General features: G+C 37.5%; 1 protein-coding gene and 1 pseudogene across 9 annotated transcripts in view; one reads left to right on the forward strand and one right to left on the reverse strand.

Moving 5' to 3' along the window:
• DOCK3 (dedicator of cytokinesis 3) overlaps positions 1–27,212 on the forward strand; it is a 525,841-nt gene that overhangs the window by 33,889 nt on the left and 464,740 nt on the right. The window lies entirely within an intron of this gene.
• LOC121494512 lies at positions 2,316–4,545 on the reverse strand (annotated as a pseudogene).

The raw sequence follows: 27,212 nt of genomic DNA on the forward strand, positions 1-27,212 counted from the left end.
AATCTTTTAAAAAACACTTTAAAAGAGTATTTATAGTCCCCTCCCCCCAAATTATAAAACACTTTATTGCTAAAAAAATGCTAACTATCAGGGCACCTGGGTAGCTCACTTGGTTGAGCATTTGACTCTTCATTTTGGCTCAGGTCATGATCTCAGGATCATGAGATCAAACCCTGCATTGGGCTCAGTGGGGAGTCTGCTTGAGATTCACTCTCTCACTCTCTCTCCTCTTTCCCCTCCCCTTAGATAAATCTTTAAGAAAATACTGTCAAGGGGATCCCTGTGTGGCTCAGCGGTTTAGCGCCTGCCTTTGGCCCAGGACGTGATCCTGGAGTCCCAGGATCGAGTCCCACGTTAGGCTCCTGGCATGGAGCCTGCTTCTCCTTCCTCCTGTGTCTCTGCCTCTCTCTCTCTCTATGTCTATCATAATTAAGTAAAAAAAATAAATCTTTAAAAAACAAAAGAAAAAAGAAAATAGTGTCATCTGAGCTTTCATTAAGTTATAATATTTTTGCTAGTGGAGGGTCTTGTCTTAACAGCCGCTGACTGAGTAGGGTGGTGGTTGCTGAAGGTTGGCGTGGCTGTGGCAGTTTCTTTAAATAACAGTGAAGTTTGCCACATCAATTGACTTTTCTATTTACAATGATTTTCTCTGTAGCACGTGATGCTGTTTGATAGCATTTTAACCACAGTAGAACTTCCAAAATTGGGGTTAGTCCTTTTAAGTCTGCTGCTGCTTTATCAGTTAAGTTGATGTAATATTCTAAATCCTTTGATATCATTTTAGCAGTCTTAACAGCATTGTCACCATGAGTAGATTCCACTATTTATTTACTCATTAATTAATTAATTAATTCACGAGAGAGACAGAGAGAGGGAGGCAGAGACATAGGCAGTGAGAGAAGCAGGCTCCCTGCAAGGAGCCCGATGTGGGACTCGATCTGGGACCCTGGGATCATGCCCTGAGCAGAAAGCAGGCACTCAACTGCTGAGCCACCCAGGCATCCCGAGTAGATTCCATCTTAAGAAACCAGTTTCTTGGGACACCTGGGTGGCTCAGCGGTTGAACATCTGCCTTTGGCCCAGGGCGTGATACTGGAGTTCCAGGATCGAGTCCCACATTGGACTGCCTGCATGGAGCCTGCTCTCCCTCTGCCCCCCCACCATGTCTTTCGTGAATAAATAAATAAAATCTAAAAAAAAATAAAAAAAAATAAATAAATAAAATCTTAAAAAAAAGTTTCTTTGTTCACCTATAAGAAGTAACCCCTTATCTGTTCAAGTTTTATCATGAGATTATAGCAATTCAATCACATCTTCAGGCTCTACTACTATTTTTGGTTCTCTTCTTGTTTATACCACATCTTTTGTTACTTTCTCCATGAAAATAATGAATCCTTCAAAGTCACCCATGAGGATTGGAATTAGCTGCTTCCAAACTCTGTATTGATATTTTGACCTCTTCCTTTGAATTACAAATTTATTATTTTTTTCTATTTATTTATGATAGTCACAGAGAGAGAGAGAGAGAGAGAGAGAGGGAGAGGCAGAGACACAGGCAGAGGGAGAAGCAGGCTCCATGCACTGGGAACCCGACGTGGGATTCAATCCCGGGTCTCCAGGATTGCGCCCTGGGCCAAAGGCAGGTGCCAAACCGCTGCGCCACCCAGGGATCCCCCTGAATTACAAAAGTTCTTAATGGCGTCTAGAATTGTGAATCCTTTCCAGAAGGTTTTCAATTTGCTGTGTCCAGAAAAAGGAATCACTATCACTAAAGAAGATTTTCTCTTTTCTTTTCTTTTCTTTTCTTTTCTTTTCTTTTCTTTTCTTTTCTTTTCTTTTCTTTTCTTTTCTTTTCTTTTTCTTTTCTTTCTCTTCTCTTCTCTTCTCTTCTCTTCTCTTCTCTTCTCTTCTCTTCTCTTCTCTTCTTTTTCCTTCCTTCCTTCCTTCCTTCCTTCCTTCCTTCCTTCCTTCCTTCCAACGTGACACTTATTCAAAGAAAAAAAATGACACATCTATCCCTTGGCTCCCTTCCCTCCCCTTCCTTGTTGTCTTCAGCCCCCCATGGACTGAACCGTGGGTAGGGCTAGGTAGCAGGATAGCCCCTCAGGGTCAGCAACACTGAGGGGCATCTCCTCAGTGGAGGTATTGTAGATGGTCTTGATATCTTGAACAAGGAGTCTCCTTGTCTTCTTTTATCACCATGTTAATAGTCACACACTTTTTTTTTTTAAATAGTCACACTCTTAAGGCAGAATTGTCCACTTCGACCAATTCTGTGGATATAGTTTTCCCTGTTGGTGGGAAGGTCATAGTTAAAGACTAAAGAAACTGCTGCACATCAATGCCTCTGGCCAGCAAATCAATACTCTGCTAGAGCCAGAGTATTGTGATAACATCTCTTTCCTTTTGGTCCATATATCTTTGCATGGCAAACATAATGAAGTCTTCGGGATGCATCTTTTCAGTGAGCCAATCAGACTTCCTTTGGGTGTTGATGAATATGACTGCCTGCAAGATGGTTAGGGTTTCATACAAGTCACACAGTGTATCCAGCCTCCACCCTTCTTGTTCCACATTCATATAGAACTGGCGGGTACCTTTCAGGGTCAACTCTTATTTCTTGACCAGAATCCAAATGGGATATCTCATGAACTTCTTGGTCGCCTCAAGCATGTTGGAAGGTATTGTAGCTCACAGCAAAACCCCTTGGGTGTTGCTATTGAGCTTTTGGAATATGTCATAGATTTGGTCCTTGAATCTGTAGCTTAACACTTCATCAGCTTGACTAGTACAAACATCTTGAAGTATTTGGGATATAGGTATCTCTGGTTAAGCATATCAAATACATGACCTGGGGTACCCATGGTGATATGCGGAGCTTCCATCTGAAGTTTCTGCACCTCAGCATGTACATTGGTTCCCTGAATGCGGGCATGGCAAGAGGCACCCATGTTATCTCCTAATGCCATGACTACCTTCTGTATCTGCTGAGCCAACTCTCTAGTAGGTGCCAGGACCAAAGCCTATGTATGTAGCCTGTAGATCCAGTTCAGTCTCTTACAAAATTAATATAGCAAAAGTGGCTGTTTTTTCAGTCCCAGATTGGGCTTGAGCAATTGCATCATAACCTTGATACAAAGAATGGCTTGCTGCTGGATGGCAGAAGGCTTATCAAAACCGTAGGCATAGATGCCATGGAAAAGGGACTCAGAGAGGTTCATGTCATCTAGCTGTCAACAAGCTCATTCCAGTTACTCTCAGTGACACCTTTGGGCTCTGTCCCATTGGGGCCATTGTGTCTGGATCAGGAATTTTGACATGGCAGACATGATCCTTAGAAACTAGACAAAATTTATTTCTTAAATAATAAAACTTGACAGTTGAAATTACTTCACAAACCATGGGCTGAAATGGATGTTGTGTTAGCGTTATATTAACAGGCATGAAAACAACATTAATCTTGTTGTACATCTCCATCAGAGTTCTTGGGTGACCAGGTGCAGTGTCACCAAGCAGTAATATTTTGAAAGGAACCTTTTTCTGAATGGTAGGTCTTAACAATGGCCTTAAATAATCAGTAAACCGTGTTGTAAACTGCTGTGCTGTCATTTAGGCTTTGCTCTTTCATTTATAGAGCATAGGCAGAGTAGATTTAGCATAATTCTTAAGGGCCCTAGAATTTTCATAATTTAAGTGAGCATTGGCTTCACCTTAAGGTCACCAACTGCATTAGCTCCCAACAAGAGAATTAGCCTATCCTTTGAAGCTTTGAAGCCAGGCATTGACTTCCCTCTAGCTACAAAAGTTTTAGATGGCGTCTTCCAATATAAGGCTGCTTTGTTTACATATAAATTCTATTGTTTAGTTTAGCCACCTTCATTACTTATCTTAGCTAGATCTTCTGGATAACTTACTGCAGCTTCTACATCAGTCATTCTTGTTTCTCCTTGTACTTCTGTGTTAGGGAGATGGCTTCTTTCCTTAAACCTCATGAATCAACCTCTGCTAGCTTCACACTTTTCTTTTGCAGCTTCCTCATCCCTCCCAGCCTTTGAAGAGAGTAAGGACCTTGCTCTGGATTAGGTTTTGGCTTTAAAGAATGTTGAGGCTGGTTTGATCTCTTATCCAGCATGTATCATCCATATCAGCAGTAAGACTGCTTTGCTTTTTTATAATTTGTGTGTTCACTGAAGTGATACTTAAAATTTCCTTCAAGAACATTTCCTTTGCATTCACAACTTGGCTAAGTATTTGGTGCAAGAGGCCTAGCTTTTGGCCTACTGGCTTTCAACATGCCTTCTTCACTAAGCTGAATCATTTCTAGCTTTTGATTTTGAAGTGAGAGACATGTATGTTTTCCTTTCAGTTGAATACTCCATGGTAGGACTAGTAATTGTCCTCATTTCAATATTTTTGTGTCTCAGGGAATAGGGAGGCCTGAGGAGAGGGAAAGAGGGGAATGGCTGATGGGTAGAGCAGTCAGAACATGCACACACACAACATTAATTGATAAAGTTTACCTCTTTTATGGGCACAGTTCATGGCACCCAAAACTGTTGCAGTAGTAACATCAGAGATCACCGATCACAATAATAATTATGAAAAAGTTTAAAATATTTCAAGAATTACCAAGATGTGACATAGAGACTTGAATTGAGCTAACACTGTGGAAAAAATGGCACTGTCAGTCTTGCTTGAGGCAAGATTGTCATAGACCTTCAATTGTAAAAATGCAAAATCTGTGAAGCATTATAAGGCAAAGTGCAATAAAATGACGTAGGCCTATAGCAAACATGAATATTGGAAATAAAGAGGTAGAACACTCAAACTTATAGATCACCGTGATTATGTATATAGAAAATTGTAAAGAATCTGAAAAGAGATTACTGGAATTAATTATGGAGTTTGGCAGGGTGTCAGAATAAGGCTGATATATGTAAGATCAGTTATATATTTTTGTTTTTCTAATGAACAGTTTGTGAAATTATAGAACATTTTTACAATAATAGCAAAAGCATTGAATACTGAGGAATAAATACAACAAAATTTGTAGGATATGTAAGAGCTCTGTTTTGAAAATAACAAAACATTGCTGAGAACTGAAAGTAAGTTGAAAGATAACATGTTTATGGATTGGAGGACTCCGTATTATTATTCCAATCAGTATCTAGCAGACTTTTTGCATAATTTGACAAGCTAAAATTTATATATATACAGAATAGTCAAAACAATTTTTAAAAAGAATAGTGTTGGAGAGTGTATGGAATCTGACTTCATGTCTTCTTTTGAAGCAACAGTAAGCAAGGCATTATGGTATTGGTGCAAAGATAGACATTTAGATTAGTGGAATGCAATAGAATCCATATATACATAACTAGTTTATGTGTATTTGATTTATTTATGTACACATGGATTTATGTATATGGAGATTTTTGGCAAAGAGACCATGTAATTCAGTGAATAATGAATGAACAATCTTTTAATCATATAGTACTAGAAGAACTTGATATTCATGGAAAAATTAGTCTTGACTTCTAGTCCACACCGTATACAAAAACGAATTTGAAATGATTCATAGACTGAAAAATTCCTTTTTTGCATTTCTGAGTCACTTTATTTTATATGTGTTTCCTTTTTAAATAAAGCATGTGGTTGGGTCTTGCTGTGTGTATCAAACTGAAAATGTTTGTCTTTTAATGGATGAATAAAGCCCATTCACATTTATAGATAAGACTTAATTTTGGTCTCGACCCTGCCCTACTTTTTAAAATAATTGCGATGTGATTTATATTTGTTATCTTTGTTATAGTGTGATGTTCTCTACATCTTTTTGTGCCTTTTTTCAATCTTGTAGATATTTAGCAACACTTATGTTTTTATCCAAGCTATACTTTTTTTCAATGCACTTAATGTCCTATATTACTATATAGTTTGCCATTTTCCGGTGTTATCCTTTATCTCTCACCTATTATACAATGAGCAGTAAGCTAATTTCACTTTTGTTCCTTTTCCTCCTTTCTTTAATATTTAGTTGCATTATTTATATGTCATCAAAATATATAACATTTATATATTATTTTTGCCCTCACCTCTATATTTTATTAGATCTATAATTAAGTATATCAGATTTATAGTCATTTCATTTATAATTCTTTTTCCAGTCATCTTTTGGTTGGACGAGTCTCATTCTTTAATAGTTTGCTCAAGAAGGGAACATGGGTATATAGAATTCCCTGAATTCTTGAATTCAAAATTTAAAAAAATGTTTTGGTACTTGAAAGACAGTTTGATTTGATAGACAGTCCTTCATTCATACTTTCTTTCCTATGGTTTCTTGAAAATGCTGCTTGTTGCCTTGTTTTTGATAATTCTGATATCAATATAGTTTTCTTGTCTTCCTAATTGATTTTTTAAAAAGATTTTATTTATTTATTCATGAGAGACACACAGGGAGAGAGAGAGAGAGGCAGAGAGATAGGCAGAGGGAGAAGCAGGCTCCATGCAGGGAGCCCAACGTGGGACTCAATCCCCTGTCACCAGGATCACGCCCTGGGCTGAAGGCGGCGCTAAACCACTGAGCCACCTGGGCTGCCCTGATTTGTTTGTTTTTGATGTCTTTTCCTTTTTGGTTTATAGAGTTTGGGAGGATGTGTTGTGATTTGGATTTATGTAACTGCCAATACGTTGACTACCCTAGAACTAAAAAATGGAAGCCAAATGACCGTCTTGAAGGTTTTATAAATCTCAAAATAGTGTAAGCAGCAGTAATTACTGTGTAGTTGCTACTGCTATGTAGCAAAATTTTTTTTAAGATTTTTATTTATTTATTCATGGAAGACAGAGAGAGAGAGAGAGAGGGAGAGAGAGAGAGAGACAGGCAGAGGGAGAAGCAGGTTCCATGCAGGGAGCCTGATGTGGGACTCAAATCCCAGGACTCCAGGATCACGCCCTGGGCCGAAGGCAGGCACTAAACCGTGTGTAGCAAATTTTTAATATAAAAGCATCCAGATTTCAGTGGTGGTTAGTTGGTTATCCTTCTGCATTGTTGTCATTTGAAAACTGCTTACTGTTCTGACTATAGTCTCTTGATTTCACACTTGATCTTGGCCAAAAGGCTGAGAAGTGATCACTTTTGATTTCACAGTATGCCCTTTAACTCTTCTATGTAATGGGATCCTATTCTTTTTTTTTTTTTTTGGAACCTATTCTTATCTTTCCCAAATAATATAAAAATATTTTCAAGTTATATATCTGATAAGAGGGTAATACCTAAAATGTGTAGAGAACTCATATAACTCAATAAAAAAAAATCTGATTTAGAAATGGATAGAGGGCTAAGGTGCCTGGGTGGTTCAGGTGATTAAATGCCTGCCTTCAGCTTAGGTTATGATATTGGGGTCCTGGGGTCAAGCCCTGCACTGGGCTCCCTGCTCAGGGGGGAGTCTGCTTCTCCCTCTCCCTCTACTGCTCTTTCTGCTTTTACTCACTCTCTGTCAAATAAATACATAAATATAAACATGCATACAGTCTTTAAAAAAAGGTGATAGGAACTGAATAAATATTTTCCAGAGAAGTTCTACAAATAACCAAGAGGTACATGAAAAAGTACTCAACATCACTAATTATCAGAGAAATGCAAATCAAAAGTACAATGAAATATCACCTCAAACCTGTTAGAATGGTCATTATAGGGGTGCCTGGTTGGCTCAGTCATTGCAGCATGTCCCTTCATCCTAGGGTTGTGAGTTCAGGTTCCATGTTGAGTGTAGACATTACTTAAAAATAAAAACTTAATAAAATCTTAAAAAATGATCATTATCAGAAAGACAAGGGATAAGTGTTGATGAGGATATGGAGAAAAGGGAACTCTGGTGCACTATTAGTGGGAATGTAAATTGATGCAGCCACTATGGAAAATAGTGTGGAGGGTCTTCAAAAATTGAAAATAAAACTACCAAGTGATCCAGCAATTCCACTTATGGGATATACATGGAAGAAATGAAATCAGTATTGACAAAGAGATACCTTCATCCCCAAGTTTATTACAGCATTATTTATAATAGCCAAGACATGGAAACAACCAAAGTTTCCATCAGCAAATGATTAAAAAAATGTGGTGTTATATGTACAATGGAATATTATTCAGCTATAAAAAAGAAGGAAATCTTATCATTTGCTACATGGTTGGACCTTGAGGGCATTCTGCTATGTGAAATAAGTCATGCAGATAAAGAAGAATACTGTGTGATAGTGGAAAAAAAAAACAGGTTCATAGAAACAACAGATTGGAGGTTGCTAGAGGCAGGGATGGAGAATGAGGAAAATGGGTGAGGATAGTCAAAAGATACAAACTTTGTGTTATAAGAAAAAGAAATTCTGGGGATATAATGGACAGTGTGGTGACTAGTTAACAGTACTGTGTTGTATATTTGAAAGTTGCTAAGAGTAAATCTTAAAAGTTCTTAGTATTAGAAAAAATAATTGTAACTGTGAGATGATGGATAGTAACTGAACTTATTGCAGTAATAATTTTCTATATATATATGGGTAAAGAATAATGGATAGAAGTATAAATAGTAAAATGGGACTAGGAAAACAATACAGGAAATCAATGAGAATGAAAGCTTATATATTGAAGAGAGAAGGACACTAAGCTGACAGGCTGATTTAGAAAAAAGAATAGAGATACCAGTTACCAATATGAAGAACAAAAGAGAGTGTATCACTATAGATCCCATAAACATTAAAAGGATAAAAAGGGAATATTATACATTTTATGCCTATGAACTTTGCAACCTAGGTGAAATGGAAAATTCTTGGAAATAGACAAATTAACAAAAGTTATTCAAGGAATAATAGGAAACTATAATAGCCCTATATCTGCTAAAGAAATGGAATTTGTAACTAAAAGCTGTTCCACAAAGAAAATTCCAGGCCCAGATGGTTTCACTGACAAATATAGCATTTTGTTTTATTTTTTATTTTTTTTAAAGATTTTATTTATTCATGACACACATACACACACAGAGACAGACAGAGGGAGAAGCAGGCTCCGTGTAGGGAGCCTAATGTGGGACTCGATCCCGGGTCCCCAGGATCACAACCTGGGCCTAAGTCAGTGCTAAACTGCTGAGCCACCCGGGCTGCCCCCAAATTTAACATTTTAGGTAGAAATGATACCAACCCTAAACAAACTGTTTCAGAAAATAGAGAATTATTTTTTATTATTCCAATTTAATTATCCCAATTATTTATTATTTATTTGATATTACCCTGATACCAAAATCAGACAGACATATTGCAAGACAACTACAGACCAAAATTCATAAACATTGGCACAAAAATCTTTACTATATTTTTAGCAAACTGAATGCAAAGGTACATGAAAATGATAATACAGCATGAACATTTGGGGTTTATCCTGGGAATATTAAGATTGGTTTAACATTAGAAAATCATTCAGTTTAATCTGCTTACTAGGATCAATAAGAAATGCAAAACATTTGACATATATAACTTAAATAATTCATAACATAATTTGATTCATAAATGCAAAAACATTTGACAAAATTAAACACCCATTCATGATAAAAACTCTCAGCAAACTGAGAATAAAAGATAGTTTTGCAGCCTGATTAAAGGGCATCTACAAAAATTTAAATGGAAAGACAATGAACATATAAAAACTATCTTGAAGAAGAATAATGTTATACGGTTTACAATACCTGATTTCAAGACTGACCTACATCAAGCTACTATAAGTAAGACAGTGTAGTATTGGCATAACTGTTGACATATAGATCGATTAAATTGGATAGAATCCAGAAGTAGACAGCTGATGAATCATTAAATTCTACCTCTGAAACTAAAAAGAAAAAAAAGTAGACTCGTACTTACATGCTCAGTGATTTTGACAGATATGCTAAAGCAGGTCTGCAGGAGAATGGACAGTCTTTTCAACAAAGGGTGTGGGAACAGCTGGATTTCTGTATGAAAAATAACCTCAATATTTTTCTTTCCTTTTATTCCCCCCTTTTTAAAGATTTTTATCATCCATTCATGAGAGACTGAGAGAGAGGCAAAGGCATAGGCAGAGGGAGAAGCAGGGAGCCCGATGATGCAGTGAAGAAAGCTAAAAGGCAGTCCATACATAGTCTTGAAGAAATTATTTGCAAACCATTTATATTGGAGATGATTTGTAATCTCAGAACTCGCAGTAATAATACAACAAAAGAATGGGCAAAAGACTTGAACAGTCTTTACAAAAGAAGACATACCAGTGGTCAACGAACTGAGCCATTGGCTCCAGCGTGTCCCACGTCTTCATCACCCAGTCATCAGTTTGGCATTGGTTGAGTAAACAAAGTGTGAGGTATCCATAGGATAAAGTACTGCTTAACAGTTCAAAGGAACGAACTATTGATACATGCAACAACTTGAGTGAGTTTGAGGGGGCTTATGCTGAATCAAGAAGTCAATCAAAATGGTTATATGCTATATGATTAGATTTTTATGGCATTCTCAAAAAGACAAAACTATAGTGATGGAAGACACATCAGCAGTTGCCATGGGTAGAGATAGGGGAAGGAGTGACTTGAAAGAGATATCATAAGGGGATTTTTCTGGGGTGATGGAACTATTCTGAATATAATATAGTAACATAAATCTATGCATGTGCTAAGATTCATAGAATCATACACTGGGAAAGAAAAAGTTTCAACTTATAATTAAAAAAATTAATGTAAGTCTAAGATTTACCAGTGTTGTGCATAGCTCTAATATATTGTACTTCATTAATCCTTACTTCTGTCAGTTCTTATGTGGTTTTTTTCCTTCTCTTTTGTTACTGAGAACAGTGCTGCTTTGAACCTTCTGTGTTGCTTCCTGGCATACATGTTTATTTTTCTTAGGATATGTGATTAGGAGAGGAATTGTTGAATTGTAGCATATGCATAGTCCAATCTGAGAAGACAATGCCAGAAATTGTTTTCCCAAGTGCTTTCAGTTAACATTTTCTTCTAGCTATAAATCATTTGCATGTCTGAAGAGGTCTTCATTTTATTCTAACTCTTCAGCTAGGTATAGAATGCTAGGTTAGAAATTCTTGGGATGCCTGGGTGGCTTAGTGGTTGAGCCTCTGCCTTCAGCTTGGGGTGTGATCCCAGGGTTCTGGGGTCGTCCCCTGCATCCAGCTCCCCTCAGGGAGCCTGCTTCTCCCTCTATCTATGTCTCTGTCTCTGTCTCTCTCTGTGTCTTTCATGAATGAGTGAATAAAGTCTTAAAAAAAAAACTATTCAGAAATTCTTTTCCTTCATCATTTTTAAGGCATTGTCCACTGTCTTCTGGTGTGAAGTGTTAGTATTAAGAAGCCTGTGACTCTGAATCTTTTGGATATGATCTGTTTTTCATATTTGGAAGCTTATTAATAGAACCATAATTCTGCTGCCAGGGTTCTGAGACTTCACAGTATATTCTTTAGGGTGGGTTTATTTTTGTCCAACATGTTGGGTCCTTGGGGGCCGTTTTGATTAGCTCTAAATTAATAACATGAGAATGCCCAGAGGTAAAAAGCCTAGGATACTAGAATTCTGAGAGTTTAGGGTTAGAAGGGGGCTGGAGTTTTTTCCTGTGTATGTTCATATAATCTTCTATTTTTTTTAAAGTTTTTTTTTTAAATTTTTATTTATTTATGATAGTCATACACACTCACAGAGAGAGGCAGAGACATAGGCAGAGGGAGAAGCAGGCTCCATGCGCCGGGAGCCCGACGTGGGATTCCCGGGTCTCCAGGATCGCGCCCTGGGCCAAAGGCAGGCGCTAAACCGCTGCGCCACCCAGAGATCCTTCTTCTATTTTTTTGTACTCATCTCGACTCTTAGATGAGCTTGGTGTCAGCCAATATAGAGTAAAAATCCATTTACTCTTTTGGAGAATAAACTTTCCAGTGGAGGAAAGGGAACACACTGAGATGTGGATTGAAGGAGGTGAATCTAATGATTTAAATGTCTAGAAATTTTAAATCCATCTTTTCTTATTTTAGCTTCTCCCTTGAACACCTTCCTCCCTACCGCCTTCCCACCACTTCCGTAGTTACCTGTTATTGCCAATTCTTGAGCTTGTTAAGGATTTTGAGGTGTAAATTGGGTTGATTCTTTTTACTATTGGTATGGGTTTGGTTTTCTCAGACTTGCCCATCTGTTTTTCAGCTTTCAAAATTATTTAGGTTTTGTTTCCTTTCCCATTTTCTTCATCCTATGGGTTACAAGACTAAAAATAATTTTTTCCTTAACTATGGTTTTAGATTTTAGGAGGGAGTGAAATTGGATGCTTGCATTTGGCTAGCTTCCTTTGCAACTTAAATTTAAAAATTTTATGGCTCAAGTATTTGTTGGAGCAGAAGGAAATGATGGTTTTTAAACCTTCATATCCTAACAAACCTGGTAAGTCATCAAGGAATTAATTCTTAGGTATTGGGATACCAATATCAGAGGAGTATATAGTCTGAAGAGGTTTTTCCCATAAAGAACCAGAAGTCCTATTCTCTTGAATGCTTGACCCAGGAATTTAAGATTGAGTGCTATATTTTTGCAAGATTTTTAGAAATCAATTAACTTTTTCATAGATATCAGTGAACTTAGATGCATATTTCTTAAAGAGTGGCCATAGCTTTGATCAAATTCTCAAGTTTCTCTGCTTGAGGCATGAAGTTACGTATTAAAGTGAAGTGATTTATGGATATTATTCTGTTTTCTGTCATAGGTAAAGATTAGATCCACCCTTTGAATCCCAGCATTTTGTCAGTGTTGGCCTTTATGCAGTCAGTTACAGTGAGGAACTGTTTGCAAATCATAATAGAAAATTGTAGGGTGTTTTTTCTGCCTTAAATAAAGTATCGCTTTATTTTTATTAACTTGTTTTCAGTTTGTCTGCTGTGTCTAATGAGCCTGGTTTGTATTAATTTTCTAGGTTTGTGATTTTGCATCTGTAGCCTTAAACTATTATATTTCAGATCTCGGTTTATGATTGCAAATATTTTTAAAATCATATTTTTTTTGTACTTCCAGGCAGAAACAGTTCTTTATAATTATGCTACTGCATAGTGACAGTTTTCCAGCTAAATAAACAGCACGTTGAGATTGTGTGCTATGATTATTATACTAACTTTTGGAGTTATGTTCTTCCACTTGAGGTTTTTGGCGTTTTATTTAGATTTAGATAAAGTATACTTTTAAGTATCTCTAGTTCATTAATTTTCTCAAATATTCATCTCTTGTAGCTTTTTGTATCATCTTGCTGTTTTTGTTTATCTCATTGACCTATAGTGGGGAATGGTATAACTGTCCTTAGGCAGAATGGATATATACCAGTGAATTGGATTAATAAATTAAATTTTTTTTAAGGTAGAGCCAATTTACTAATGTATCTTTTCCTTCTTGTTTATTTTATTTTTAGGTCAGCTGTCATTTTGTTGGTCCTCCATTCCCACCTGTCTTTTTCACATTAGTGATTGTCTTTTGTATTGTTCCTTCAAACTTTTCTACTTTAAAAGAATTGAACAACCCATTCTATAGCACTTCATTTTATTTCCTATCTTAGCATGTACTCGACACTGTACCATATGTTTTTGACTTTTAAATAATTTTTAAAAAGATTTTTAAATTTATTCATTCATGATAGACACACACACACACACACACACACACACACACACACAGGGGGGTGGGGGATGGGTGGGGCAGAGACACAGGCAGAGGGAGAAGCAGGCCCCATGCTGGGAGCCTGACATGGGACTCAATCCCCGGACTCCAGGATCATGCCCTGGGCCAAAGGCAGGTGCTAAGCCACTGAGCCACCCAGGGGTCCCCGTAATTTTTATTTTTTTAAATAATCGGTTTATTCCCAGAATGTTTTAGCTCCACAGGTGCAAAGGTTTTGTATCATTGGATTACTGCTATATCCCCAGAACCTGCAGTAGTGCCAAGTATAATAAATACTTACTGAATGGATCTCTACCCATTCATATGCTTCTCTTCTTCAAAAGAAGTATGAAGAGAAAGGTCTTGATTACTACACAGTACTGGATTTGAATCCTGGTTTGACTTCTTACTAGTTTTGTGACCTGAGGTTGGCTAATTGAACAACTTGTTATCTTTTTCTTTCTCTATAAGACTTGGCAACTAAACCTGTTGGATTTAACTTGAGCTATCCCAGTTAACCTTGACTGCCTAAAAAAAAAAACAAAAAACAAAAAAAAAAACCTATCAAATTCTGATTGACATGCAGTAAGTTGCCCCTATTTAAAGTGTACAATTTGGTAAGTTTTGACACACGTATTCACCCTTGAATCCATCATTATAATCACCTCCAAAAGTTTCTTTGGTCCCACCCTTGTATCCCTTCTTGCCTCTTTTCTTATCTTCAAACAATTACTGATCTGCTTTTTTGTCACTCTACATTAGTTTGCATTTTATATAAATCAGTCATACTGCATATACTTTTCTTTTGCCTGCTTCTTTTCATTTAGCTTAATTATTTTGAGATTTACCTGTGCTGTTGCATGTATTAATAGTTTATTTCTTGCTGAATAGTAACCCATTATATGGACATACCACAGTTGTTTATCCATCAATAGTTTATTTCTTGCTGAATAGAATCCTATTGTATGGACATACCACAGTTGTTTATCCATCCATGATGGATATGTGTGTTGTTTCCAACTTTTTGTTGTAACAGGTAAAGCTACAGTGAATACCCATGTATAGGTCTTTGAATGGTTGTATTTTTCCTTTCCTCTTGAGGAAATACCTAGGATTGGAAAGATTGGATTATGTGGTAAATATGGTTTAACTTTTTTTCCCCAAAATGATAGTTATTAATTTATAATCCCACCAGCAGTACATGAGAATTCTAGTTCTTCCACATCCTATGGTCAGTCTTTTTAATGCTTGCCATCTGTAGGTATGTAATGGTATCTCACTGTGTCTTTAATTTGCATTTACCTAGTGACTGATGATGTTGGGCATCCTTTAATGTTCTTTGGAGTGAATGTTCATATCTTTTTGCCCATTTAAAAATTAGGCTGTTTTCTTGTTTTGGGGCTTTTTTTGTTGTCACTGTTTTTGAAGTTTTAGAATTGTTTATTTTAGCCATGTTTTCCGTGATCTTAAAATTTCATGCCCCATATCTGTGTTTTTTTTTACCATAATAGCTTTTAAAAATTATGGTAAACTATACATAACATAAACTTTACCATTTTAACCATTCTTTTTCTTTTGTAAAATTTTATTTAAATTAACATATAGTGTGTTATTAGTTTCAGAGGTAGAGTTCAGTGATTCATCATCTGTATTTAAAATCCAGTGCTCATTACATCATGTGCCCTCCTTAATGCCCATCACCTGGTTACCCCATACCCCCCAGCTACCTCCCCTCCAGTAACCCTCAGTTTGTTTCCTAAAGTTAAGAAACTATAGTTTGTCTCCCTCTCTGATTTCATTTCATTTTATTTTTCCTTCCCTTCTGCTTTGATCCTGATTTCTTTCTTAGATTCCATATATGAGTGAAGTCATATGATAATTGTGTTTCTCTGATTGATTTATTTTGCTTAGCATGATACTCTCCAATTATATCCATGTCGTTGGAAATGGTAAGATTTCTTTTTCTGATGGCTGAGTAATATTCCATTTGTGTGTGTGTGTGTGTGTGTGTGTGTGTGTATAATTTTATCTATTTTATCTATTCATTTGTTTTTTTTTTTTTTTTTTTTTTTTCTATTCATTTGTTGATGGACATCTGGCTCTTTCCATAGTTTGGCTATTGTGGACATTATTGCTATAAACATTGGGTACATGTGTCCCTTTGGGAGCACTATATTTGTATCCTTTGGGTAAATACCTAGTAGTGCAATTGCTGGGTCATAGAGTAGCTCTATTTTTAGCTTTTTGAGGAACCTCCATTCTGTTTTCTATTTTTTGAGTATATTCGCAGTGTGATATAATCATTACCATTGTCTGTTTCCAGAACTTTTCATAATCCTAAACAAAACCTGAACTCATCAGATTGTAACTACTCATTCCACTCTGTCTCAGTCTAGATATTTTATAAGTGGAATCATGTAACATTTGTCCTTTTGTGTTTGGCTTATTTCACTTAGCATAAAAGTTCATCCACTTGTATCATATAATAGTACTTAATTACTTTTTATGGTCCACAGTATTTCTGTGTGTGTGTGTGTGTTTGTGTGTGTTTGTATGACACTTTGTTTAGTAATCTGTTGAAGGCTACTTAGATTGTTTCCATCTTTTGTCTGCTGTGAATAATGCTGCTGTGAACATTGATGTACAACTATCTGAGTCCCTGTTTTCAGTTTTTTTTTGGTATATATGTAGGAGTGAAATTCTTGGATCATATGGTAATTCTATGTTTAACTTTTTGAGGAACCACCAAACTGTTTCTCATAGCACCTGAACCATTTTATGTTCTCACCAGCAATGCACAAGGATTCCAATTTCTCCACATCCTTGCCAACACTTACTATATTCCATTTTTTAAAAGAAAAAAGTAGCCATCCTAGTGGGTGTAAAGTGGTATCTTGCAGGTTACATTTGTATTTTCCTAATGACTAATGATGTTGAACATATTTTCATGTGCTTATGGCCATTTGTGAAATGTCTGTTAAAGTATTTTGCCTGTTTTTGAGTTGGATATATTTTTAATTTTAATTTTAATTTTTTTGAGTTGTAGGACTTTATATATTCTGTGTATTAAAGACATGATTTACAGATATTTTATACCATTCTATGGACTGTCATTTATCTCTCCTAACAGTGTCCCTTGATGGACAAAAACTTTAAATTCTAATGAAGTCCAGTTTATTTATTTTCTTTGGTTGTATCTTTTGGTGTTATATCTGAGAAATCATTGCCAAATTTATTGTCACAAATATTTTGCCTCTGTGTTTTCTTCTGTGAGTTTGATCGTTTTAGCTCTTATGTTTTGGTCTTTGGTCCATTTTGAGTTCATTTTTGTATATGGCATACAAAAGGTTAGGATCCAACTTCATTTTTTTTGCCTGTGGATATTCTTTTCCTGGCACCATTTCCTGAAGAGTCTTTTTTTCCGTTTGATGGTCTTGGTACTCTTGTTAAAATCTATTGACTATATTTGTCAGGATTCATTTCTGACTTTTAATTACATTCCACTGAATCTGTATATCTGTCTTTATGCCAGTACTATATTGGTTTTCTTTCTTTTTTTAAAAGGTTTTCTTTTTAATTCTTTTAAGATTTTATTTATTTATTCATGAGAGACACACACACACACACACAGAGAGAGAGAGAGAGGCAGAGACACAGGCAGAGAGAGAAGCAGGCTCCATGCAGGAAGCCCGACGCAGGACTTGATCCCGGGACTCCAGGACCATGCCCTGGCCCCAAAGGAAGATGCTAAACTGCTGAGCCACCCAGAGATCCCAGTTCTTTTTGTTTCTTAAAGATTTTATTTATTTATTCATGAGAGACACAGAGAGAGGCAGAGACACAGGCAGAGAGAGAAGCAGACTCCATGCAGGGAGCCCGATGCAGAACTTGATCCCGGGTCTCCAGGATCACGCCCTGGGCCAAAGGAAGGCGCTCAATCACTGAGCCACCCAGGCGTCCCTTCTTTTTAATTCTTAAGTAATCTCTACACCCAACATGGGGTTCAAACTCATGACTTTGAGTGATATCAAGAGTCATATGCTCTTCCAAATGAGACAACTAGGTGCCTCCTGTATGTTTTGATTATTGTAGTTTTGTAGTAAGTTTTGAAACTAGAACATACGAGAACAACTTCGTTTTTTTTTTTTTTTCTTAAAGATTTATTTATTTTAGAGAGAGAAAGAGCAGGGGAGGGGTATAAGGAGAGGGAGGGAATCTCAAGCAGACTGTCCGCTTAGTCCAGAGCCTGAGGCAGGGCTCAATCTCACCACCCCGATATCATGACCTGAGCTGAAATCAAGAGTCAGATGCTTAACTGACTCAGCCACCCAGGGACCCTTCAGTTTTGTTCTTTCTTAAGATTATTTAGGCTATGTGGAGTCTTTTGAGATTCCGTAGGAATTTTAGGGTGGGTTTTGCTAGTTCTGCAAAATATACTCTTGGGATTTTGGTAGGGATTGCATTGGATCTGTAGATTGCTTTGAGTGGTATTGTCATCTTAACTATTCTGTCAGTCATGAACATAGGATATGTTTCCAGTTATTTATATTTTTAACTTCTTTCAGCATTGTTTTGTAGTTTTTAGCATACAAGTCTCATGCCTCTTTGGTTAAATTTATTTCTAAGTATCTTATTCTTTTTGATGGTGTTGTAAATGGAATTGGGTCACAACCAAGGCATGTATCTGCAATGGTCCTTCAGGAACCTGTCAGATCATCCACAATATGTAACACTGAATTTTTTGGAGGATGAGATCCACACTGCCTGTTCTGGCACCAGGCAGCCGCTCCAGGAAAGCAGGCTGCTATTCTCATTGCTGAACAGGGTTGAGGGATGGGCCTGGGATAGCCGATTTACATACGTTTTTCTACTACCCAGGATCTGCAACATCTCCCTTCATCCCTTCATAGTGAGTACTCCTCTGGTTGTTATAAGTGTCCAGTTAGGTTCCAGAGTTCTAAGATAGTTGATTCTAGTAATTTTTTCCAGTTACAGGTTCTTTCAGTGGAGGGATCAACTCACAGAATTTGCTACTCTGCCATTCTGTGTAATATCACTCTTGCTGGATTTTAAGAAATTAATTAGTTAGTTAATTTTAAATATTTTGTTTATTTATTCATGAGAGACACACAGAGAGAGGCAGAGACATAGGCAGAGGGAGAAGCAGGCTCTCCTGGGATCACACCCTGAGCCAAAGGCAGATGCTCAACCACTAGCCACCTAGGCATCCCATATTTTAACAATTTTAAAAAACGTATTTGGGACAAAAGTCCTTTATCAGATATATGCTTTGTAAAAGTTTTATTCTAGTCTGAGTCTTGTCTTTTCATTCTCTTAAAAGTGTCTGTAAGTGGCAAAAGTTTTAAATTTTGATGATGTCCAGTTTATCAATTTGTTCTTTTATGGAATTATGTGTTCAGTGTCCTATTGAAGAAATCTTTGCCGAGCCCAAGGTCACAGTGCTTTTCTCTGATGTTGTCTTTTGGAAGTTTTATAGTTTTAGGTTTATATTTAGGTCTGTTATCTATTTTAAGCTGTTGTTTTATTTTTTCTTTTAAGATTTTATTTATTTATTCATGTGAGACAGAGAGAGAGAGAGGAAGAGACATAGGCAGAGGAAGAAGCAGACTCCATGCAGGGAGCCCGGTGTGGGACTCTATCCTGGGACTCCAGGATCACACCCTAGGCTGAAAGCAGGCTCTAAACTGCTGAGCCACCCAGGCATCCCAGGTTTTTTTTTTTTTTTTTTTTTTTTTGATATGGTGCAAGGTATGGACCTACACTCATTTTTTTTTCTATATTGATATCCAGTTGTTCTGCACCATTTGTTGAATAGGCTATCCTTTTCATACTGCATTTTTGTTGTATCTTTTTAAAAAATTAGCTCTCTGTATATGTGTGGATTTTTTTCTTGGTGCTTTATTTTGTTTCACTCATCTGTACATCTATCTTTACATTAATACATACGGTTATTATTGTAACTTTATAATAATTATAGAAATCAGTTAGTGTTAATCTTGTTAACTATTTTCTTTATTTTTTAAAAGATTTTATTTATTCATGAGAGACACACACAGAGAGGTAGAGACATAGGCAGAGAGAGAAGCAGGCTCCATGCAGGGAGCCTGATGTAGGACCTGATCCCGGACTCCAGGATTACACCCTGGGCAGAAGGCAGGCATGCAACTGCTGAGCCACCCCAGTTGTCTCTTGTTAACTGTTTTTTTTTTTTTTCAAATTTGTTTTGGCTGTTCTATGTCCTTTCATTTCTATATAATTAAAAAAAATAAGTTTGTCAGTTTGAACAAAAAATGGGATTTTGATTGAGATTGCATTGAATCAATAGATCAGTTTGGGGAATTGTCATTTATTTATTTATTTATTTATTTATTTATTTATTTATTTATTTATTATTTTATTTATTCATGAGAGGGAGGGAGGGGCAGAGACACAGGCAGAGGGAGAAGCAGGCTCCATGCAGGGAGCCTGATGCGGGACTTGATCCCAAGACTCCAGGATCACGCCCTGAGCCGAAAGCAGATGCTCAACCGCTAAGCCACCTGGGCATCCCTGTGATTAATTTTTGTTTAGTGATCTTGTAATGTGTAAACATACTAAACTTAACCTTTTCTCGTTACTTATTTGGTAGATTCCATTTGATTTTCTGCTAGATAATCATGTCATCTGCAAATAGAATTTTACTTCTTCCTTTCCAATTTTTATGCTTTTTATTTCTTTTTCTTGCATGAGTGTGCTGGCTAGATTCTTAAATACAGTTTTGAAGATGGTGAGAGTGGGCATCCTTTCTTTTTTCTCATCTTAGAGAGAAAGGATTCAGTCTTATAAATTGACTTCTGAAAATTAAACTAGTGAGTTATCACAGTGAATGTCAATAACCACTGTGGAGGAAAGCCAAGAAATGATGTAGGAGGCCAGAGAGTTTGCAATGTTCTCTGTCAGGAGCAAAGACTGCAGTGTGATCACAATGGGGGAACGAATGAATAAAGGGCATGGTCGGTCAAGAGAGTGGAAAAGTGAACTCCAGAGAGCCAGATGTTGGTAGCATTTGTGTGTTTTTCAGAGAAGAGAGTTTTTTGAACAAAGTACAGTTTCTAGAGAATAGTGCTTAATGGTGGGACAAGGATGGTACTTTTAGGTTTTGCATGACTTGGATGAAATATTGCCTTTAAACTCTTTACTCTCCTTTTACAATGGTTTCTTGCTTACCAAATTACCTTCTGCTTGGCTTGTATATTCTCCTGCCAGTAATATTGCTTTGAAAAGTGGACATGTCTTGGATGCTGGGAAAGAAAGTTGTATGTTAAAAAGCTACGTAGTAGATTGGTTATTTTTGAGGATTGATTATTGAGGGGTTAGATTGGGGTAACTATGGGTGTCAGATGAAATCTCTTGGAATGCCTTCTTTTTAAAGATATATTTATTCATGAGAGTCATATAGAGAGAGGCAGAGACACAGGCAGAGGGAGAAGCAGGCTCCCTGTATGGAGCCCAATGTGGGACTCGATCCTGGATCCTGGGATCATGCCCTGAGCCAAAGGCAGACAGACGCTCAACCACTGAGCCACCCAGGCGTCCCTGGAATGCCTTCTTATTTGTTGTAAGAAATAATGTTCTATTTTAGGTCTTTTAGAATACTTTCATCTAGGTTTCGCCTGCTAATAACTAAGTTTCCCTCTCCACTTCCTTCTCTCCCTTCTTTTTCCTTCCCTTCCCTCCTTCTTAAATGAAGATTTAGTGAGATAATATGTGTGATATGCCTAGGAAAGTGCTGGAGACAGGAGTAGGCCTTCATCAGTTAGTCTATATCTATCAATGCTCCTTTCCTCCCTATAGCCTTTGTAGGTATACCTTTTTTTTTTTTTTAAAGTAGGCTCCATGCTTAGTGTAGAGCCCAACATGGGGCTTGAACTCACCACTCTGATATCAAGACCTGAGCTGAAATCAAGAGTCAGACACTTAACTGACTGAGCCACCCAAGTGCCACTGTAGGTATAGTTTTAAATAGTCTTATCTTACTCCAGGGAGTGCCTGGGTGGCACAGTGGGGTAAGCATCTGACTCTTGGTTCCCACTCAGGTTGTGATCTCAGGGTCATGAGATCAAGCCCTGGGTTGGGCTCCCTGCTCATTTTTTAAAAAAGATTTTATTTATTTATTCATGAGAGAGAGGGGATGGGGTGGGGGCAGAGACGTGGGCAGAGGGAGAAGCAGGCTCCCTGTGAGGATCTCGATGTGGGGCTTGATCTCAGTCCCTGGGATCATGCCTGAGCCAAAGGCAGATGCTCAACCGCTGAGCCACCCAGGCATCCCAAGATCCCTGCTCATTGTAGGAGTCTGCTTAAAATCATTTCTCCCTTTCCCTCTGCCGCCATTGTCCCGCCTCCCTCTCTCCCGGTGCTCACTTTCTCTTTATCTCTCAAATAAATAAATCTTAAAAAATAGTCTTTCCTTCTCATATTTAATTAACATCTTATTCTGTTTTCATAGCCTAAGACAATTTAACATTGAACATTTAATGTTTGCATAGCTGTAGATGATATAGTTTTTGTCACTTACGTTCTGTTGGAAGTATATTTTTAGTATGATATGGCATGGGGGAATGGGAATAGGGAAGGAAAGATTATATTTAGAGCAAAGGGAAGTTGAAAGAAAAGTAAAAGCTATGGTTTTCTTCTCTGCCTGGCCTTTTAAATAGTTTTAGAGAGCTGATTAGTAACTATGTTTGGCTTAAGTGTATAGTGGCTTATTAAGGATAGATATTTTCAGGAATCAATCTATAGTCAATATCCCTTTCCAAACTTGTTTTTTTTTTTTTAAGATTTTATTTATTCATCAGAGACAGAGAGAGACGCAGAGATACAGGCAGAGGGAGAAGCAGGCTCCATGCAGGGAGCCTGATGTGGGACTTGATCCCATGTCTCCAGGATCATGCCCTGGGCCGAAGGTGATGCTAAACTGCTGAGCCACCCAGGCTGCCCCCAAACTTGTTTTTTTATTTTTTTTATTTTTCTCAGTCCTATCAGTGGGTATCATCTGTGGCTACTTTTACCACTAAGGATTAAGCATGGCTTATAGAAAAGTTCTATCATAGGTGTTCCTTATCACCTAGTTAGCTCTTCTAAAAAGAAGGGAAGGGAAGTCTCTCTAGAAGCAAATTACAGTTAAATTGTTATATTTAATTTCTAGTAAGAGATCAGATAAAAGTCTTGGGCCCTTGCTGTAAATGTAATCATTACAGATTGACTGAGGTGGCATTTAACTGATAGTGTTTTTCTTTTAAGAACCTAGCTCTATAGTTAATTTTCTTATTTCCATCTCTGTTTTCAAATTATTATATACAATAGACTTTGGCCAGTTTCTATTAGCTCTGAAGGAATACACTTTTTAATTTTATATTACAGTGCTTCACTTGTTTTGCATGATGTAGTGCTAAAGTAATAGTTAATTATCTGTTGGGAAAGAGGTCTTTCCTCAAAGGGAATTACTTTGGCATTATTCATGGCCAATTGTAGTGTGCCTTAAACTAGATTTTCCTTGCTATCCATGTCCTCCAAGGATGTGTTCCGTCATCCTGCTGAAGGAATGCAAATTAACTTCATTTTGGGCCCAAATAAGACTTAGTTTAAGAGGACAGATCTGCTGAAGGAAAATGATGTGTTGCCAAACCAAACAAATTATTTTTGTTTGAATTATGTTTTTTTTTTCCTTTTCATTGATATGGATAATACAGAAATGACTTACTGGGATTGTTTCTCATTTAATATATTCATCCTGGGATTAACTAAGTAGCAAAGCAACAATGTGTTGAATGCAAACTATTTTGATTTTTTTTAACCTAGAAATAAAAAAAATATTTAAGATACTGATAATATTTTTGTGAGTTTCTAAAGTAGTACTAAGGTGATCATGTGGTATACATAATCTATATTTAAACTATATGGAAAAAAATACTTTCAAGGGATTTTTTTCATGTGTCTTTGGACATATAATGTGTTTGTTCAGGGGCTTAAGAAGAGTTGACTTTTTAAAAATTTTCATTCATTTGAGAGAGAGAAGTAGAGGGAGGGGCAGAGAGAAAAGTAGATTCCCTACTAAGTAGGGAGCATGGTGTGGGGCTCTATCACAGCAACTTGGGATCATGACCTGAGCTGAAGTCAGATGCCCAATTGGCTGAGCCACCCAGGTGCCCCAAGTTGACTTTTTATAATTAGTTTTATTGTAATGAATCATAGGTATTAAAGTTTATATAAATAAAAGTTAAGTTGATAGTAGTTTTCTATCTTGAGATTACTATGATACTGTAACAGCAATGAATTACATGTACAGTAACAGGAACACACAGGTTCTTTTTTATTTTTTTAAGGTTTACTTGTTTATTTTAGAGAGAGAGCATGAGAAGGAGAAGGGGTAGAAGGAGAGGGAAAGAGAATCTTCAAGCAGACTTAGTGCTGAGTGTGGAGCTCCACATGGCCTTGATCCCAGCCAGGACCCTGAGATCATGACATGAAAGGAAACCAAGAGTAGGCTGCTCAACCAACTGAGCTACCCAGGTGCCCCCACACAGGTCCATTCTTATTTTTTTTTTTAATTTTATTTTTAGAGAGACAGAGTGGTGAGAGTGCTCAACACGGAGCTCAACACAGAGCCCAATGTGGGACTTGATCTCATAACCTTGATTTTTTTATTTAAATTTTTTATTGGAGTTCAGTTTGCCAACATATAGCAGAACACCCTGTGCTCATCCTGCCAAGCGCCCCCCTCAGTGCCCATCACCCACTCACCCCAACCCCCCGCCCTCCTCCCCTTCCACTACCCCTTGTTCATTTCCCAGAGTTAGCTGTCTCTCATGTTTTGTCACCCTCACTGATATTTTCACTCATTTTCTTTCCTTTCCCTTTATTTCCTTTCACTAATTTTTATATTCCCCAAATGAATGAGACCATATAATGTTTGTTCTTTTCTGATTGACTTACTTCACTCAGCATAATACCCTCCAGGTCCATCCACGTCGAAGCAAATGGTGGGTATTTGTCGTTTCTAATGGAGTAATATTCCATTGTATACATATACCACATCTTCTTTATCCATTCATCTTTCGATGGACCCTGAGGCTCCTTCCACAGTTGGCTATTGTGGACATTGCTGCTTTAAACATCGGAGTGCAGGTGTCCCGGCGTTTCACTGCATCTGTATCTTTGGGGTAAATCCCCAGCAGTGCAATTGCTGGGTCATAGCGCAGTTCTATTTTTATCTCTTTGAGGAACCTCCACACAGTTTTCCAAAGTGGCTGCACCAGTTCACATTCCCACTCACAGTGCAAGAGGGTTCCCCTTTCTCCACATCCTCTCTAACATTTGTTGTTTGCTGTCTTGTTAATTTTCCCCATTCTCACTGGGGTGAGGTGGTATCTCATTGTGGTTTTGATTTGTATTTCCCTGATGGCCAGTGATGCGCAGCATTTTCTCATGTGCATGTTGGCCATGTCTATGTCTTCCTCTGTAAAATTTGTTCATGTCTTTTGCCCATTTCATGATTGGATTGTTTGTTTCTTTGCTGTTGAGTTTTTTTTTTTAATTTATTTATGATAGTCACACACAGAGAGAGAGAGAGAGAGGCAGAGACACAGGCAGAGGGAGAAGTAGGCTGCATGCACCGGGAGCCTGACGTGGGACTCGATCCCGGGTCTCCAGGATCGCGCCCTGGGCCAAAGGCAGGCGCTAAACCGCTGCGCCACCCAGGGATCCCTTTGCTGTTGAGTTTAATAAGTTCTTTATAGATCTTGGAAACTAGCCCTTTATCTGATAGGTCATTTGCAAATATCTTCTCCCATTCTGTAGGTTGTCTTTTAGTTTTGTTAACTGTATCCTTTGCTGTGCAAAAGCTTCTTATCTTGATGAAGTCCCAATAGTTCATTTTTGCTTTTGTTTCTTTTGCCTTCGTGGATGTATCTTGCAAGAAGTTACTGTGGCTGAGTTCAAAAAGGGTGTTGCCTGTGTTCTCCTCTAGGATTTTGATGGAATCTTGTCTCACATTTAGATCTTTCATCCATTTTGAGTTTATCTTTGTGTATGGTGAAAGAGAGTGGTCTAGTTTCATTCTTCTGCATGTGTATGCAGAAGAATTTATTGAAGAGACTGTCTTTCCCCAATTTCCCCAGCACCATTTATTGAAGAGACTGTCTTTTTTCCAGTGGGTAGTCTTTCTTCCTTTATCGAATATTAGTTGACCATAAAGTTCAGGGTCCACTTTTGGGTTCTCTATTCTGTTCCATTGATCTGTGTGTCTGTTTTTGTGCCAGTACCACACTGTCTTGATACCAGCTTTGTAGTACCTGAAATCTGGCATTATGATGCCCCCAGATATGGTTTTATTTTTTAAAATTCCCCTGGCTATTCGGGGTCTTTTCTGATTCCACACAAATCTTAAAATAATTTGTTCTAACTCTCTGAAAAAAGTCCATGGAATTTTGATAGGGATTGCATTAAACGTGTAAATTGCCCTGGGTAACATTGATATTTTCACAATATTAATTCTGCCAATCCATGAGCATGGAATATTTTTCCACCTCTTTGTGTCTTCCTCAATTTCTTTCAGAAGTGTTCTATAGTTTTTAGGGTATAGATCCTTTACCTCTTTCGTTAGGTTTACTGCTAGGTATCTTATGCTTTTGGGTGCAGTTGTAACTGGTATTGACTCCTTAATTTCTCTTTCTTCCATCTCATTGTTCGTGTATAGAAATGCCACTGATTTCTGGGCGTTGATTTTGTATCCTGCCGCGCTGCCAAATTGCTGTATGAGTTCTAGCAATCTTGGGGTGGAGGCTTTTGGGTTTTCTATGTAGAGGATCATGTCTTTGGCGAAGAGGGAGAGTTTGACTTCTTTGCCAATTTGAATGTCTTTTTGTTGTCTGATTGCTGAGGCTAGGCCTTCCAGTACTATGTTGAATAGCAGTCGTGAGGGTGGACATCCCTGTCTTGTTCCTAACCTTAGGGGAAAGGCTCCCAATGCTTGAGAATTGATATTTGCTGTGGGCTTTTTGTAGATGGCTTTTAAGATGTTGAGGAATGTTCCCTCTATCCCAACACTCTGAAGAGTTTTGATCAGGAATGGATGCTGTATTTTGTCAAATGCTTTCTCTGCATCTAATGAGAGGATCATATGGTTCTTGGTTTTTCTCTTGCTGATATGATGAATCACATTGATTGTTTTACGAGTGTTGAACCAGCCTTGTGTCCCGGGGATAAATCCTACTTGGTCACGGTGAATAATTTTCTTAATGTACTGTTGGATCCTATTGGCTCATATCTTGTTGAGAATTTTTGCATCCATGTTCATCAGGGACATTGGTCTGTAATTCTCCTTTTTGGTGGGGTCTTTGTCTGGTTTTGGAATTAAGGTGATGCTGGCCTCATAGAACGAATTTGGAAGTACTCCATCTCTTTCTATCTTTCCAAACAGCTTTAGTAGAATAGGTATGATTTCTTCTTTAAACG

The sequence above is a fragment of the Vulpes lagopus genome, chromosome 7, assembly GCF_018345385.1.
Source record: "Vulpes lagopus strain Blue_001 chromosome 7, ASM1834538v1, whole genome shotgun sequence".
Lineage (NCBI taxonomy): Eukaryota > Metazoa > Chordata > Mammalia > Carnivora > Canidae > Vulpes > Vulpes lagopus.